Raw genomic sequence first — 15614 nt, forward strand, 5'->3', positions numbered from 1 at the left:
CCCCGGGCTATATATGCCCTCCCAGCTGGATTCTAACCCCAATCCTGAGCAAACCCCTCTGGGTGATGATCTAAAGGGCACCCAGGTGTAGGGGCAGCTGCAATAGGGTAGATGAGTCCCCAGCCTGTGGAGGGGAGGGATAACACAGAGGGACTGGTGGCACCTTAAAGACTAACAGATTTATTTGGGTATAAGCTTTTGTGGGTAAAAAGTGGGTTTTTTACCCACAAAAGCTTATGCCCAAATAAATTTGTTAGTCTTTAAGGTGCCACCGGACTCCTTGTTTTTGTGGATACAGACTAACATGGCTACCCCACTGATACAGAGGGACTGGAGTCTCAATGGAGTGGGCATCCAGGCCAGGACCCCTGGGAGAGACCAGGACATGGGACAGATAGGGTGGGGCTCAGGGCACAGTTGGGGACAAATTGGTGGGAGGGGCTAGGACACAGGGAGCAGATAGAAGTTTAGGAAAATGGGCAGATGGGGCAGGACACTGGAGAAGGGGACTGGACACAGTGGGGAATAGGAGAACTGGGAAAGGGGCAGTCTTTTTCTTCACTATTTTGGTAAAACAGTACTAATCATTTTGCACAGTGTTGCCCCAAATGTGTCCAACTCTTGTTTCTCCATGTAAGTAAGATATGCAGACCTGACTTTGACCAACAGAATAATTATTACACGATTTAGGATTCTAAGAAGCTAGAACCTAAGTGAGCTATGCCTAGCACATGTGTGAATGCCTTGGGGATTTTTTGCTTGTTTTGCTGGTAGTCTCAGCCATAAGCAATTTTTATATATTGATCTGGAAAGTATAAGCAAATGTTAGTTATCAGCATTGATGAAATATTTGTAAATTCATATACAAATGAGCTGCAGCCTTGGACTCTTGGGAAGTAGTTATTGGGGCTCTTAGGGTCTGGTTTTCAAAAATCAAGTGCAAGAGTAGGCATAATTTGCATGCACTGTTCCTGTGATTATGCCTACAAATGGATATTTGCATGCAGAAACAGCCACGTAGCTGTGTTGCTGGGGCTGTTGGATTCTAGAAGTAACAAGACTTGACATTTCCTACAATTTATTTTAAATCGAAATCACATCAAAATGTTCAGATTCACAGAAAGTACATTTCTCTTCTGAAAAATGAAATTTCAATATGGCTGCAGATGCAACAAGCCTTAAAAATAATTAGGTCCTTTAGTTGGGGGTGAAATCAGTACACCTGTGTCTTGCTCTGGAAATATCACTACCTGCCTCATGTATTTTACAGGTATCTTCTGCTTTTGATTGCAGCTTTAAAAAAAAAAATCAAGATGACTTTTATAGGTATTATTATTCCAGAATGTTTTGGTTCTTAAGAATTGGGAGGAAGTTGCAAACTGGAAGAGATTTAGGAAGTGGCCTCTAGCTATAAACAGCATTTGGTATCTTCCACTGGAAGTAGCAAGACACAGAAACTGACTGATAGGAATTTAGTGCCATCCGATGTGTCTAATTACATATTTGGCCTGGTTGAATTACGGTATTTCACCTTTGAGCCGCTGCCATTGAGCTACTGCTGAGAATATTTTTAGAACTGTTTTTCATATGATTTCTGTGTTCAGGAAGAAATCAGCTATAATAATAATTAATAATGATAATACTTGGAGATCACTGATAGTCTTCTCATTTTACCTCAGAGGAAACTATGTCAGAGAAAGATTGTGACTTGCCCAAGGTCTCAGAGGAGGTCTACAAGAGGCAGAAATAGAACCCAGTTATCCTGAATCAAGTCCCCTGGTAGTGAAATCCTGAATTTGCTTTAACTGTAAGATCATCTTCATGGAACCATTCAGAATGTAATCCTTTAGTTATCACAGAACAGGTCCAGCACAATTTTTCCTGTCCTGATCTAGGATTGATCATGTCTGTCAGCTAAACCTTGTGATGTTTCTGGGTCAACTACTGTTGCCGAAGAAGCAGAAGGTGGACGTGGTATGAGATGAATGCCTGAAAAGGAGAATAAATAGTGTGATAGATTAAATCAATATAAAAAGAATTATACCTATAGCCAGGAGAGAGAGAGAAATGTCAGGCTATGAAAAAGCAAATAGAGTTTAAGGCCAGAAGGGACCACTGGATCATCTACTGTGACCTCTGGTATGTTACGGTATCAGAGGGGTAGCCCTGTTAGTCTGGATCTGTAAAAAGCAACAGAGAGTCCTGTGGCACCTTTAAGACTAACAGATGTATTGGAGCATAAGCTTTCATGGGTGAATACCCACTTCGTCAGACACATGTCACAGTCCACCAAAGCCAACCAGCACCCTCACACTAAACCCAACAACTAAAATTAGACTAGAGTATTGCAGCCAACAGGAAACTAAACAAACCATTCAGGAGAAATAATTATATATTTTACTCAAATTATAAATGAAGCCCCCCCTTCAGAAAAGTACACAATCCATTGTTTTAAACTCTACTTAAGTACATTTTCTACAAATCAGTTTTATGACAACTAAATGTGATAAATGAAATTAAAATGTTCATAATAACTTAACAAATATCACATGGGTACTATTGTAATAATTGAGGCCTAGAAGGCCAATGCCAGTTGTGATCCTAACTCTGAGCCTAACTGTGGGAAAGGGAATGAAAGTTTGTAAAATGGTTTTGTCATCTGTAATAACAAATGTCAGAAAATGTTGATGGGGGAAAAGTCACAAATGTCCAACTCAGACTGTTATATAAGGTTGTTTATAAAAATCAGTAAAAGTGAAAAACTAGAGCGAGTTAGTCTCAACAAAAGGGCTTTTACCAACATAACACAAGGAATGTATTAAAAATAATGCTTTATGAATAAGAAAAGTGTGGAGCTGGAAATCAGTGAATCAGAATTGGCATGTCAGAAATTAGGCCTAATTGGCGAACAAAATAATGAAAAGATGGATTATTCCACCCATCATCTCTCTCTCGGGGTCCTTAAAAAGAGACTTTCATAGAATCATAGAATATCAGGGTTGGAAGGGACCTCAAGAGGTCATCTAGTCCAACCCCCTGCTCAAAGCAGGACCAATTCCCAGCTAAATCATCCCAGCCAGGGCTTTGTCAAGCCGGGCCTTAAAAACCTCCAAGGAAGGAGACTCCACCACCTCCCTAGGTAACGCATTCCAGTGTTTCACCACCCTCCTAGTGAAATAGTTTTTCCTGCTATCCAACCTGGACCTCCCCCACTGCAACTTGAGACCATTGCTCCTTGTTCTGTCATCTGCCACCACTGAGAACAGCCGAGCTCCATCCTCTTTGGAACCCCCCTTCAGGTAGTTGAAGGCTGCTATCAAATCCCCCCTCATTCTTCTCTTCTGGAGACTAAACAATCCCAGTTCTCTCAGCCTCTCCTCATAAGTCATGTGCTCCAGACCCCTAATCATTTTTGTTGCCCTCCGCTGGACTCTTTCCAATTTTTCCACATCCTTCTTGTAGTGTGGGGACCAAAACTGGACACAGTATTCCAGATGAGGCCTCACCAATGTCGAATAAAGGGGAACGATCACGTTCCTCGATCTGCTGGCAATGCCCCTACTTATACAGCCCAAAATGCCGTTAGCCTTCTTGGCAACAAGAGCACACTGTTGACTCATATCCAGCTTCTCGTCCACTGTGACCCCTAGGTCCTTTTCAGCAGAACTGCTACCTAGCCATTCGGTCCCTAGTCTGTAGCAGTGCATGGGATTCTTCCGTCCTAAGTGCAGGACTCTGCACTTGTCCTTGTTGAACCTCATCAGGTTTTTTTCTGCCCAATCCTCTAATTTGTCTAGGTCCCTCTGTATCCGATCCCTACCCTCTAGTGTATCTACCACGCCTCCTAGTTTAGTGTCATCTGCAAACTTGCTGAGAGTGCAGTCCACACCATCCTCCAGATCATTAATAAAGATATTAAACAAAACCGGCCCCAGGACCGACCCTTGGGGCACTCCACTTGAAACCGGCTGCCAACTAGACATGGAGCCATTGATCACTACCCGTTGAGCCCGACGATCTAGCCAGCTTTCTATCCACCTTACAGTCCATTCATCCAGCCCATACTTCTTTAATTTGGTGGCAAGAATACTGTGGGAGACAGTATCAAAAGCTTTGCTAAAGTCAAGAAATAACACATCCACTGCTTTCCCCTCATCCACAGAGCCAGTTATCTCATCATAGAAGGCAATTAGGTTAGTCAGGCACGACTTCCCCTTCGTGAATCCATGCTGACTGTTCCTGATCACTTTCCTCTCCTCTAAATGTTTCATAATTGATTCCTTGAGGACTTGCTCCACTTTGAGGGGTGGGACTGATGAATTGGCGGCAGGAATTCCTGGAAGAGGGTGAAGGCTTTCAGGCTGGTGCCTCACTCCAGCAACTTCATCCTTGGCTTGGGGATCCCAAAGGTCACAGCATCATCATGAAATCTAGACCTTGACACACCAGCAGACTAGATCCCAGCTGGGGACACATGAGATCCTGCTTTGTCTCCATTTTCCTTGTGTACTCCTTTCTGCCCCACTATTTCCCTTCTCTTTCTCCCAGCTTTCTGTCCAATCTGATCCTGAGGTCAGCTGTATCACATAGCACCAGCACAATGAGACAAGGCAGCCCATCAGCTCTACCCAGTTCTGCCCATCCTGAGAAAGACTGGTACAGGAGAGGGACCAGAGCAATCAGATGATGTCGCAGACCCAGAGCCCAGAGCACTGGGTTGGCAGGTTAGCCATGATAGCAGAATATCTATCTATGACTGACCTGCTGTGGTGTTTAGATGCTGCATGTGATTATTAGAACTGGGAGCACTGGCTGTTGGGAGTCTGAAAGGACAGGAAACAGGAAAGAGGGGGAGGAGTTGAGGCGGCTGGGAGAGTTACAGAGTGTGCAGCTACAGCTTGGTAAAGAGATTTCCACTGTAAATAAAGTTCTGTCAAAGTTTGTTAATACCTTGCCTGGTGGATACAACACCTGCTGCCCAGAATCTCAAGAACATCAACAAAAGCCATGTTTCCGCTACCCTTACTAGCCTGTCTCTTCACCCCCTTGTGTCTATCTGTTTGTCAAAAGCAGGAAAAGTAACCATCCTTCACGTCTCGGAAATGAACCCTTTCCTCCCACTAAGAAGGCTTGTCCAACTAAATAAGGGACTCTAACTGATATCCTTTCTTCAAAAGGGACTTTGATGGGTGTTAGTTAAGTTTGTCTCATATCATCTTTTAATTCCAGTTGTAAACAGTGTTATCAATTTTAAAACAGATTTATTACTTGTTTTAGCTCTCCCACCCCTGTATTTTAGATAATACATTCCTACATTACTTTGGCATGAGTTTTAGTGTGTTTGCCATGCAAATAACAAACCTACATCTCTGTATACCCAAACTGCAAATCTTGTTTAATGTCAGACAGTGACAGGGTCATGTTAACACCTTTAAATCTTTGGGCCTATATATTCCATCTACATTAATAGCAGCACTGCACATAATGTCAGTGGCTTCAACTCCGAGAATGTGGGGTAGAAATGAATGTGGAAAACTTTGGACTTCAGAGGAAGCCTCTACTGAAAGCAGTTGAAATCCTTGGTTATGTATATTTATTTGTATTTATAACACAACGATCTCAGTGATATCCTTTTCCAGAGACCAGGCCCTGCACTGTGTTGAACACCTCATCTGTGAGCAGCGTTCAGAATCTAACTAACTTTTGCTGTCAGCTGCAAAGGGCTTGGCATGTGCATCCCTGGTTTTGTAGGTAGCTCCCTTCTGTATCGCTCTGGATGTTCTAAGGCACCGAGGAGATATTCCATTACAAGAATCAGACAAGAAACAGGACTGAGTTTGGATAAAGGGCTTCTGTTTCTGTCTCATATGGATGTGATTAGTTGCACAAAAGAGTCAGAATATTTTTTATTGATGCTCTTTAAACAGCTGGTCAAAACCTGAGACTCATGCAGCACCCCTACTCTTATTCTGTGGAGTGGAGCGCGGCAGGGGAGGGCAGCGAGCCCGGCCGCGGCCCCACTCACCCTGGCCGGCCAGAGCACCGGGAGGAGGGCGGAGAGCCCGGCTGGGGCCCCGCTCTCTCCGACCGGCCAGAGCGCCGTGAGGGGGGTGGAGAGCCCGGCCTGGGCCCCATCCGGCCGGAGCGCCGGGAGGAGGGCGGAGAGCCTGGCCGCGGCCCTGCTCTCCCCAGCCGGCCGGAGCACCGGGAGGAGGGCGGAGAGCCCGGCCGCGGCCCCACTCTCCCTGGCCGGCCGGAGTACCGGCCAGAGCGCCGGGAGGAGGGCGGAGAGCCCGGCCTGGGCCTCACTCTCCCTGGCGGCCGGAACGCTGGGGGGAGGGCGGTGAGCCCGGCCGCGGCCCCGCTCTCCCCGGGTGAGCGCCGCCCCCCTCCAGGTGCTGCCCCAAGCACATGCTTGTAGGGCTCGTGCCTGGAGCCGGCCCTGACTGCTTGATACATTACAGGGACTGCAGTATTTCCTGTGAAGCTGCTTGCACAGTATGCCATAGTCTTTGGTCTTGTGAAATTAGCAATACAAGTCTCTGGCTTTATATTAGGGCTGTCAAGTAATTGCAGTTATCGCAATGCAATTAACACTTTTTTTTAAAACGAGCATTAATCGCACACCTCTGGAGACAGTGCGGACAGACAATCCTTGTAAATTACTTGCAGTCTTCGCACTGCCGTGGAATCAGACAGGGGAACTTGCGTCACAATGTTATCTTTGTTTTTATCTCTGACAAAAAGCTTTTCCAACATTTCAAATGTGCACTACTTCACAAGCTCTGCAGCCAGAAAAGGCTTTTTCTTTTTCGCTAGCGCCCACATTATATGAAGAGAAGCAGCTGTTGCTTTTCTCTGTACAGTCGCTGTTATTGTGAGAATGACATTTGAAGTATGATATGAAGACTTCAGATTTTCAATTTTGTCATATCTTGCAATGCTGCCAGAAGGACAGGCCGCGACGTGTTGAAGTTACTGTGCTTTGATTCAAAGTGGTGCCTCCCGTTGATGACCTCACAGGCAGATATAGTGGTTTGGCATATTAAATAAGAACATAAGAATGGCCATACTGGGTCAGACCAAAGGTTCATCTAGCCCAATATCCTGTCTTCTGACAGTGGCCAATGCCAGGTGCCCCACAGGGAATGAACAGAACAGGTAACCATCAAGAGATCCATTCCTTGTTGCCCATTCCCAGCTTCTGGCAAACAGAGGCTAGGGACAACAAAATTGTGTAGTGTAGACAAGGCCTAAGATAAGAGTGGATATTTGGACATACAGCCAAAAGAAGTAAATAGGGACTGGAACTAGGACATGGAGCCAAAGTCGGGGGGATTGAGACAGGCATTGAGCCAAGAAGAGATAGGGGGTGGAAACATACTGGGACAAGGACAGTCTAGAGGGGCCAAGGGCAGAAGGGTCTTTAACCACTAGAATTAAACATGGCACCCGGAACACCTGGATTCCTGAGTCTCAACATTCCTTTGCTGGCAGCAGATTGCTTTGCCAATGGGTTTCACAGCTGATGTCTCATCTCCCTTCTAGTGGCTGGCCCACAGAGGGTTACAGCCCACTGCTATCAGTTAGTGTGCTCACTCAACTGGCAGAGATTTATGCTGTGAATCTAAAGGTTCTAACCCTGCTGATGAACCATGTGGTTCCACATGATGGAATTTCTGGTATTTTCAATTTTCTTTTTTAAAAAATCTAGGACATCACATACAACCCCCACCCCCAAAAAAACCACTAAGTTAAAAGACCATTAAGGTTGCAATGCCAAGTATTGAAAAGTTAGGTAATTCCAGAATTAAGTTTATTCATTCATATGCATTATGATAGTGTTTAATTACATTGTCTCAGACTATTTTTTCTACAAGCCTTCTGACTTCTTCAGGGCACAGACTGGACAGTGCTTTCTGAGTGAGCAGTTATTCAGTATTTTGTTTTCTCCTCGTCATTCATTGCGTGGCCCTATACTTCAGTTGCTGCACCCCATACAAATGGTGCTCTGAACGCAGAATTCAGAGGGCATTTGTTTATTGTTTCCTGGTAATTTTAGGCCTCATCCTTCATTCACTGAGGTCTGGCAAAATCCCTGAATTGAATAGAAGCAGGATCAAGTCCTTTGTGCAATACTGACACTGCATTAACAGTGTTTTCTGCATTTCTTTTCCTAGGGTGTTTTCAACAAGAACACAAAATTTGTTTATGGAGTTGACGTAGAAAAAAAAGTATCTAGAGCAATTCAGGTTGTACAGGTTCCAAACTTCACAATCTCTATAGCTGGTGCTTAAACCAATCACAGTCCAGCAAAAGATTTAAATCTCCTCCCTACCAGTAAAATCCTTAACAACAATTTGGCCCAAATTTCAATCTAGCTTCTATATTTGTTCAAACAGACGAGTGAATAGGATGTGGCCTACTTCCGGAATGGTAAACAGGAAGCAATGGTTCAGATACTGTCTCTGGGTCAGGGTAATTGTGCATCAAATTGCCTGGCTAGCTACTCAAGAGAACCATGTTTCATTTCATGCATTGACCCAAACTTATTCCCTAATTCACAAAGTGCCTCTCATCGGTTGGTGTGAATTAGTAAAGCATTACTGTTAGTGACGGAAGACATATCCTGTATGAAAGACTGTATAAACTTACCTATTCATGCAAATGGAAGTTCCTTGACTTGAGAGGGAGTTTGTGAACCTGGATTAAGATGAGCAATACAAATAGAACATACATACAACTTGCTAAATATACACTTTACATTTAATAGAGGATGCAGGGTGTTTCAGTAAAAAACCTACTATGTTAGAACATTGGCTACTTTACTGGATCACATATGTGTAGCTGGACTGCTGTGATATAATCCATGTTAGGCTACACGCTGAGACCAGACAGAAACTGAAGCTTGTGCAGAATGCAACTTCCTGCATTACATCAGTGCTCTGTCATCTACATTGGTTGTCATCATATCTCCAGGTGAATTTCAAAGAATTGATTTGAAGCTAAAAAACCCTAAAAGACCTGGTTAACTAACCCACTGCCTGCCAGCTTGTGTCCTGCTGTTGCTGTTGTGATCATATGTTTAAAAGGTTGCGGTCAGGGCATACTCTGTGAGGGGTCCTCACCTTTTGAGTGTGCCTTGACAGGAGATGCTCTCCCAGCGACAAAGCTACCATCCCTCATTCGGGGTGGTTTTATTTTGTCACAGGGAGAGCTCTCTCCTGGCGATAAAGAGCAGCTACACTGCGCACCTTACAACAGTGCAGCGGCACAGACTTGAACTGAGGAGACTGGTCCCGGGCTTAAATGGGAAGCCTGTGTATTAAGAATTGTAACAACTAGTGACATGAGAAAACTGCTTGATCCAAATTCTGCCTAGTCTAATAAGGTTTAAGATTTAGACTGCGCTTATCTTTTATTTTCTATGATAACTATCTGACCTTTTGTGCCTATCTCTTAAAATCAGTCTTTTTAATCAGTTAATAAATCTGTTTTATATTTTACCTAAAACAGTGTATTTTGGTTGAAGTGCTTGGGAAATCTCAGCTCAGTTTACAAAGGCTAGTGTAAAAGCAGCAAAGAGTCCTGTGGCACCTTATAGACTAACAGACTTATTGGAGCATGAGCTTTCGTGCATCCGAAGAAGTAGGTATTCACCCACGAAAGCTCATGCTCCAATACGTCTGTTAGTCTATAAGGTGCCATAGGACTCTTTGCTGCTTTTACAGATCCAGACTAACACGGCTCCCCCTTTGATACTAAAGGCTAGTGTGTGTCCTCTCCACATCGGAGGTGGGCTGGGTAATGAATTTACACTGGTTAGGCTTCTGATCAGGTGGTATATTCTGGGGGTGCAAGGCTGAGGGCTTGGGAGATTTGCTGCTGCCTTTCTCTGTGTGATTCATGAGTGGCTCAGGGAGCATTCATGCAATCTAGCTGGGTATGGGGCTCCACATGCTGTTGTGCTAAGTGATAACAGCACCTGAAAAGCATTGTGAGAGACAGCCCAGGCTGGAGAGTTAAGGGGGCACACCGATACCTCAGTTCCAGGTTGTACCCCAGGGATCCTGTCACACAGGGTAATAAAGTATTTGACTTGGAGTTACTCATTTGATTGTCTGCAGCATGCTCGAATGATACAGCACTGGACTGGGACTCAGGATTTCTGCAATCTGTTCCCAGATCTGCCACTTACCTGCTCTGTGACCGTAGGCAAGTCGCTTCACCTCTTTGTGCCTATGTGTCTCTGCCCACCCTTTGTCAGTCTTGTCTGTTTAGACTGTAAGCTTTCCGGGAGCTGGACTGTCCCTCATGTCTATACAATGCCTACCACCAATGAGGCCCCCATGCCAGCTGGGGCCACTAGGTGCTACTACTACAAATAATAAATAAATAATGGACTTGTTTTGTGGCAGGTCACTTAAATTGTTAAATGATGATGTATGGAGATTTTTGTAACTACCTGGTTTTAATTTGTATAGAAATATTGTTAATTATGTTAAGCACCTAGAGTTGAAGACTGGTTGCAGAGGCCTGCTTTTGCAGTTCATCACCCATCTATCCGCCCTCCAACCATCTTTTTGTCCATCATGGCCCTGAACCTGCAGGACTTATTTACAAGTAGTCCTATTGTATTCCATGAGAGCAGTCTCCATTTTGTGATAGCATCCTCTACATAAAGAGCAGACCCAGACAAGTGCTGAATAATGAAGCCACAAGCAGCCCAGTGACAGGTTTCAGAGTAGCAGTGAAAGGAGTGATCCTTCAAAGGCAGAGCCATGACCTCAACATTCCCAGTCTCTATCACTAGCTGTGAAGGATAATCTGTAAGGCGCTCCTGAATTTAGGCTCCATTTAGGGCCTTCTCTCATTGGAATGAAGAGACGTTTTAGCATTTCCGCAAAAAGAAGAACAGGAGTACTTGTGGCACCTTAGAGACTAACAAATTTATTAGAGCATAAGCTTTCGTGGACTACAGCCCACTTCAAGCTTATGCTCTAATAAATTTGTTAGTCTCTAAGGTGCCACAAGTACTCCTGTTCTTCTTTTTGCGGATACAGACTAACACGGCTATTACTCTGAAATTTAGCATTTCCTTAACTGGGAGCAGGTCTGTGCCATTGTGATGCAGAAGGGAGTTCCTGTTAAGGTACTTGGGCTCTGCACTGTACCACTGTTATCCTCCTCACTTTTATCATGTGTTTAAGCTGACACCTCACCCCATCTACTGCATCTTTGTAAATTGTCCTTTATCTCCCCATCTGTGGCATTGAACTTGGTATAGTATTGATGTACCTTTTAGAGTATAAAAGCTTTTCATATAAAGCTCATGAAAATTTAATGGAAGAAATAAAAGGGGCTTTTTTTTTTTTTTTTATTTTTGCTGCAAACATTGAAGAAAATGGAGTGCTTGCTGTATTGTTACTAAAATACTTTGTATTCATGGCACCGATATTTGGTTTGGAGAGCATGAGTTTAAAACCTGTTCATCGTAATTGTGACAGGAAAGGCAAATATTTAAATTGCAAACAAGACAGCCATCACACACTATGGGTGAGAATATGCTAAGGGTTCACTGTATGAATGTAATCTCTTGTGGAGGAACAAGCTAATAGATTTACCCACAGGGAAGGGACTAGACCTCCCTGACTTTTTCCCAGTTCCCTCATCTGTCTGTGAAAAGGAGGCCTGCAGGCATTCATGAGTTTTCCCCCTCAGACTCCACCTCATAAGCTGGTAAAAATTGCTTTTGGGCAACTTGAACATGGTCCTGCACTGGATTAGTGGCCCACAAACCCCTTCTGAGAGAAGGCTCTCTGATCTCAACCCAGAGCTACGTGGGATGAGTGCTTACCTGCATAACATGGGCTATGTCTGATCTCTTTTTTAAGGTAGGTTTCAGAGCAGCAGCCGTGTTAGTCTGTATCCGCAAAAAGAACAGGAGTACTTGTGGCACCTTAGAGACTAACAAATTTATTAGAGCATAAGCTCTATGCATCCGAAGAAGAGGGCTGTAGTCCACGAAAGCTTATGCTCTAATAAATTTGTTAGTCTCTAAGGTGCCACAAGTACTCCTGTTCTTTTTTTAAGGTAGTGAGAACTCCTTATTGGGCCCTGCTTCGCTTCTTGTCACCATTTTCATCCATGGCAAAGATTGCTGGAGATCCTAACCTATACACAGGATAAGGATTAGGTTACATGAATACAATGTTGGCAACCATGGTGCCTGTGGAGCCAGTTCCTAGTAGTTTTAGAATGTTTTAACTATAATTGTCCATTTATTAACTATGAATACAATCTTTGCAACCTCCTGTAGGTGATTAATATAACAGGGTGTTGTCTCTACTGCGCTGAAGAGACTAAGGCCACATCTACACTATAACAGCTATGTCAGGGACTGTGGTAATAATTTGGGCCTGCTAGGCCTACCACAATTATAAGCTCAGTTGTTAAAAAGTGAATGAGAGTTTGTAAAATGTTACAGTAACCCATAACGATGGATGCTGATGGAAGAAATATGGAAGAGAGACGGACTGAATTGACCCAAAGAGGCCTACTGATATAACTCAAGGACTGAGTTAAGATCATGTCCATTAAACAAGAGCAGTATGGGACCACAAATCAATGAACAAAAATCAGTGTGTCCAAAATTAGGCATAATTGGAGAACAAAAAAAACAGGGGATTGGCAATGCCTCTTGCTCCTTTCTGAGGCCCTTAAAAAAGTGGGGGAGGGGAGCAGGGAGATTTTAAAAGTGAAAACTAAACAACTAGACAGTAGACAGGAAGGGGTGAGCTTCGCCCTGATGGCTCCTGCTCCCATCTCCTGGGATGCACCATAACACAACTAGGCCTTCATTGTCCTGACCAAAGAGAGGGATCCCGAGGACATCGCCACCTCCACCGCTCCAGACTTTGGTTCCTGCTGTCACCCATCCCCCCACTCTGTGTCTGTTCCCTTCCCCACCTGAGCTTTTCCTCTTTCCTATCCCTCTTCTTTTTGCCAATGTTTAATAAGTGTCTGGCTAAGGCTGAATATTTTGCAACATTGCTGTAAACCTCTGACCAGAGAGGCAATTAAAAGCAATGCCTTAAACAGCCTGATTCTGGTACAAATTTTCCAGGTCTCCAAGGGTATGTCTACACTGTTTTAAAACACCTGGCAGCAAGTCTCAGAGCCTGGGTTTACAGGAGTGGCGGGACAGTGAGAAGAGGGAACGAAAGGCGAACGCAGCATACCAGAAAGAAGCCACGGAGCAGCTCTTAACAATTATGGAGCGCCAAGCAGATACGCTTCAGGTGCTACTAACACTGCAAACCGAGCAGCTCCGCGCCCGCCCTCCCTTGCAGCCGCTGTCGCAAAACTCTTTCCCCTGCCCCACCACCGCCAACACACACTTATCAACCTCCTGGCTCCACTCTCTACCCGCAGCATTCCACTCCTCCCTCCTCCCAGTCCAGCACTGCGGACTCCTACTACCCACTGAACTGAACACCCATCCTTCTGCAGTTTGGCCCTGCTGAAGTACAGCACCCGCTGCATCCAAAGGAGAAGGTTGGGTATGATCCCTGGACATACACAAATCTGTAGCCATCCTGGGACCCCTCCTCCTCTTGAGACCTTCCATTCCCCCATCCCCTTCCCTGCTGATGAATTTTTTCGTTTGACTCTCTGGTTGTTGTCTTTCAATAAAAGAATTGTGTTGGTTTGAAAGCAATCTTTATTCTATTCAGTGAAAGCAAAAAGAGCTCTGCAAAGCAACACAGAGTTATGTTAAGGCCCCTTCTTGCATCATGTGCACCAATCACCTCCTAGCATTACAAGCACTGCAATCCCGAGCATAGCAACAAATATTAGTGGCTTTCAGCTTTAAATTGCTGCCTCAAAGCATCCCTGATCCTTATGGCCCCACGCTTTGCCCCTCTACTAGCCCTGGTCTCTGACTGTTCAAACTCAGCCTCCAGGTGCTGAGTCTCTGTGGTCCAGCCCTGAGTGAAGCTTTCACCCTTCCCTTCACAAATATTATGGAGCATACGCGGCTATAAGCATAGGAATATTGTCATCGGCCATGTCCAGCTTCCCATACAGGCATTGCCAGCAGGCTTTTAAACAGTCAAATGCACACGCCACGGTCATTCTGCACTTGCTCAGCCTGTTCTTGAACCGCTCCTTGCTGCTGTCAAGTTGCTTTGTGTATGGCTTCATGAGCCATAGCATTAAGGGGTAGGCATGGTCTCCCAGGATCACAATGGGCATTTCGACATCCCCTACAATGATCTTCTGGTCCAGGAAGGAAGTCTCTGCTTGCAGTTTCTTGAACAGGCCAGTGTTCTGAAAGATGCGTGCGTCATGCACCTTTCCAGACCAGCCTGCGTTAATGTCTGTGACACGCCCACAGTGATCCACAAGTACCTGGAGAACCATTGAGAAATACCCCTTGCGATTAATGTACTCGGTGGCTAGGTGGTCTGGTACCAGAATTGGAATGTGCAAAGCCATCCACAATCTCACGCACATTGCCCAGAGTCATGGTCTTTTGGAGCAGGATGCAGTTAATGGCCCTGCACACTTGCATCAACATGACTCCAACGGTCGACTTTCCCACTCTGAACTGGTTAGCGACCGATGGTAGCAGTCTGGAATAGCCAGCTTCCACAGTGCAATAGCCATGCAATTCTCCAGCGACAGGGCAGCTCTCATTCTCGTGTCCTTGCGCCGCAGGGCTGGTGTGAGCTCATCACACATCCCATGAATGTGGCTTTCCTCATGCGAAAGTTCTGCAGCAACTGCTCATCATCTCAGACGTGCATCACGATGCGATCCCACCACTCAGTGCTTGTTTCCCGAGCTCAAAAGCGGCGTTCCACAGTAGTCAGCACCTCCGTGAATGCCACAAGCATTCTCGTGTCATAGCTATTACATGTGGTGAGATCAATGTCGCACTCCTCTTGCCTTTGTAGTTTAAGGAATAACTCCACTGCCACTCGTGACTTGTTGGTCAGTGCGAACAGCATTCTTGTCAACAGCTCGGGATCCATTCCTGCAGCCAGAAAGAGACAGGGCAGGGCGCACAGTACACAAACCATTGAAAGATGGAGCCAAATGTGGATGGAAGCATAGGGATTGCTGGGATGTGACGCAATGCATCACGGGGCATTGGGACAGAACCAAGGATGCCCTGAGACCCCTTCTGCCTTCCCACAAGTCTTAGCGGCAGAAGAGAAAGAGGTGCTCTGTGGGATACCTGCCCAGAGTGCACCACTCCGCATAGCACCGCAAGTGTGAACATGCAATTGTTCAGGCAGCTGTCAGTGTGAACACACAACAGCGGTTTTCCTTCGGCACTCTTTGAGCGGCGCTGTAACTTTGCAAGTGTAGACATGCCCTTAGACTAAAAGTTTAGGATTTAGAAAGCATGTTTCTATTTTTATTTCTTAAGGTAACTCTCTCTGATCTTTAGCCTACCACTTATAACAACTTAAAATCTTTCTGTGGTTAATAAACTAATTTTAATGTTTTATCCTTATCAGAGAGATTGACTAAAGTGCTTGGGAAATCTGCTCAGGTTACAAAGGCTGTTGCATGTCCACTTTCCTATGAAGAAGTGGTGA

The sequence above is a fragment of the Malaclemys terrapin genome, chromosome 3 (genome assembly GCF_027887155.1).
Source record: "Malaclemys terrapin pileata isolate rMalTer1 chromosome 3, rMalTer1.hap1, whole genome shotgun sequence".
NCBI classification, from domain to species: Eukaryota; Metazoa; Chordata; order Testudines; family Emydidae; genus Malaclemys; species Malaclemys terrapin.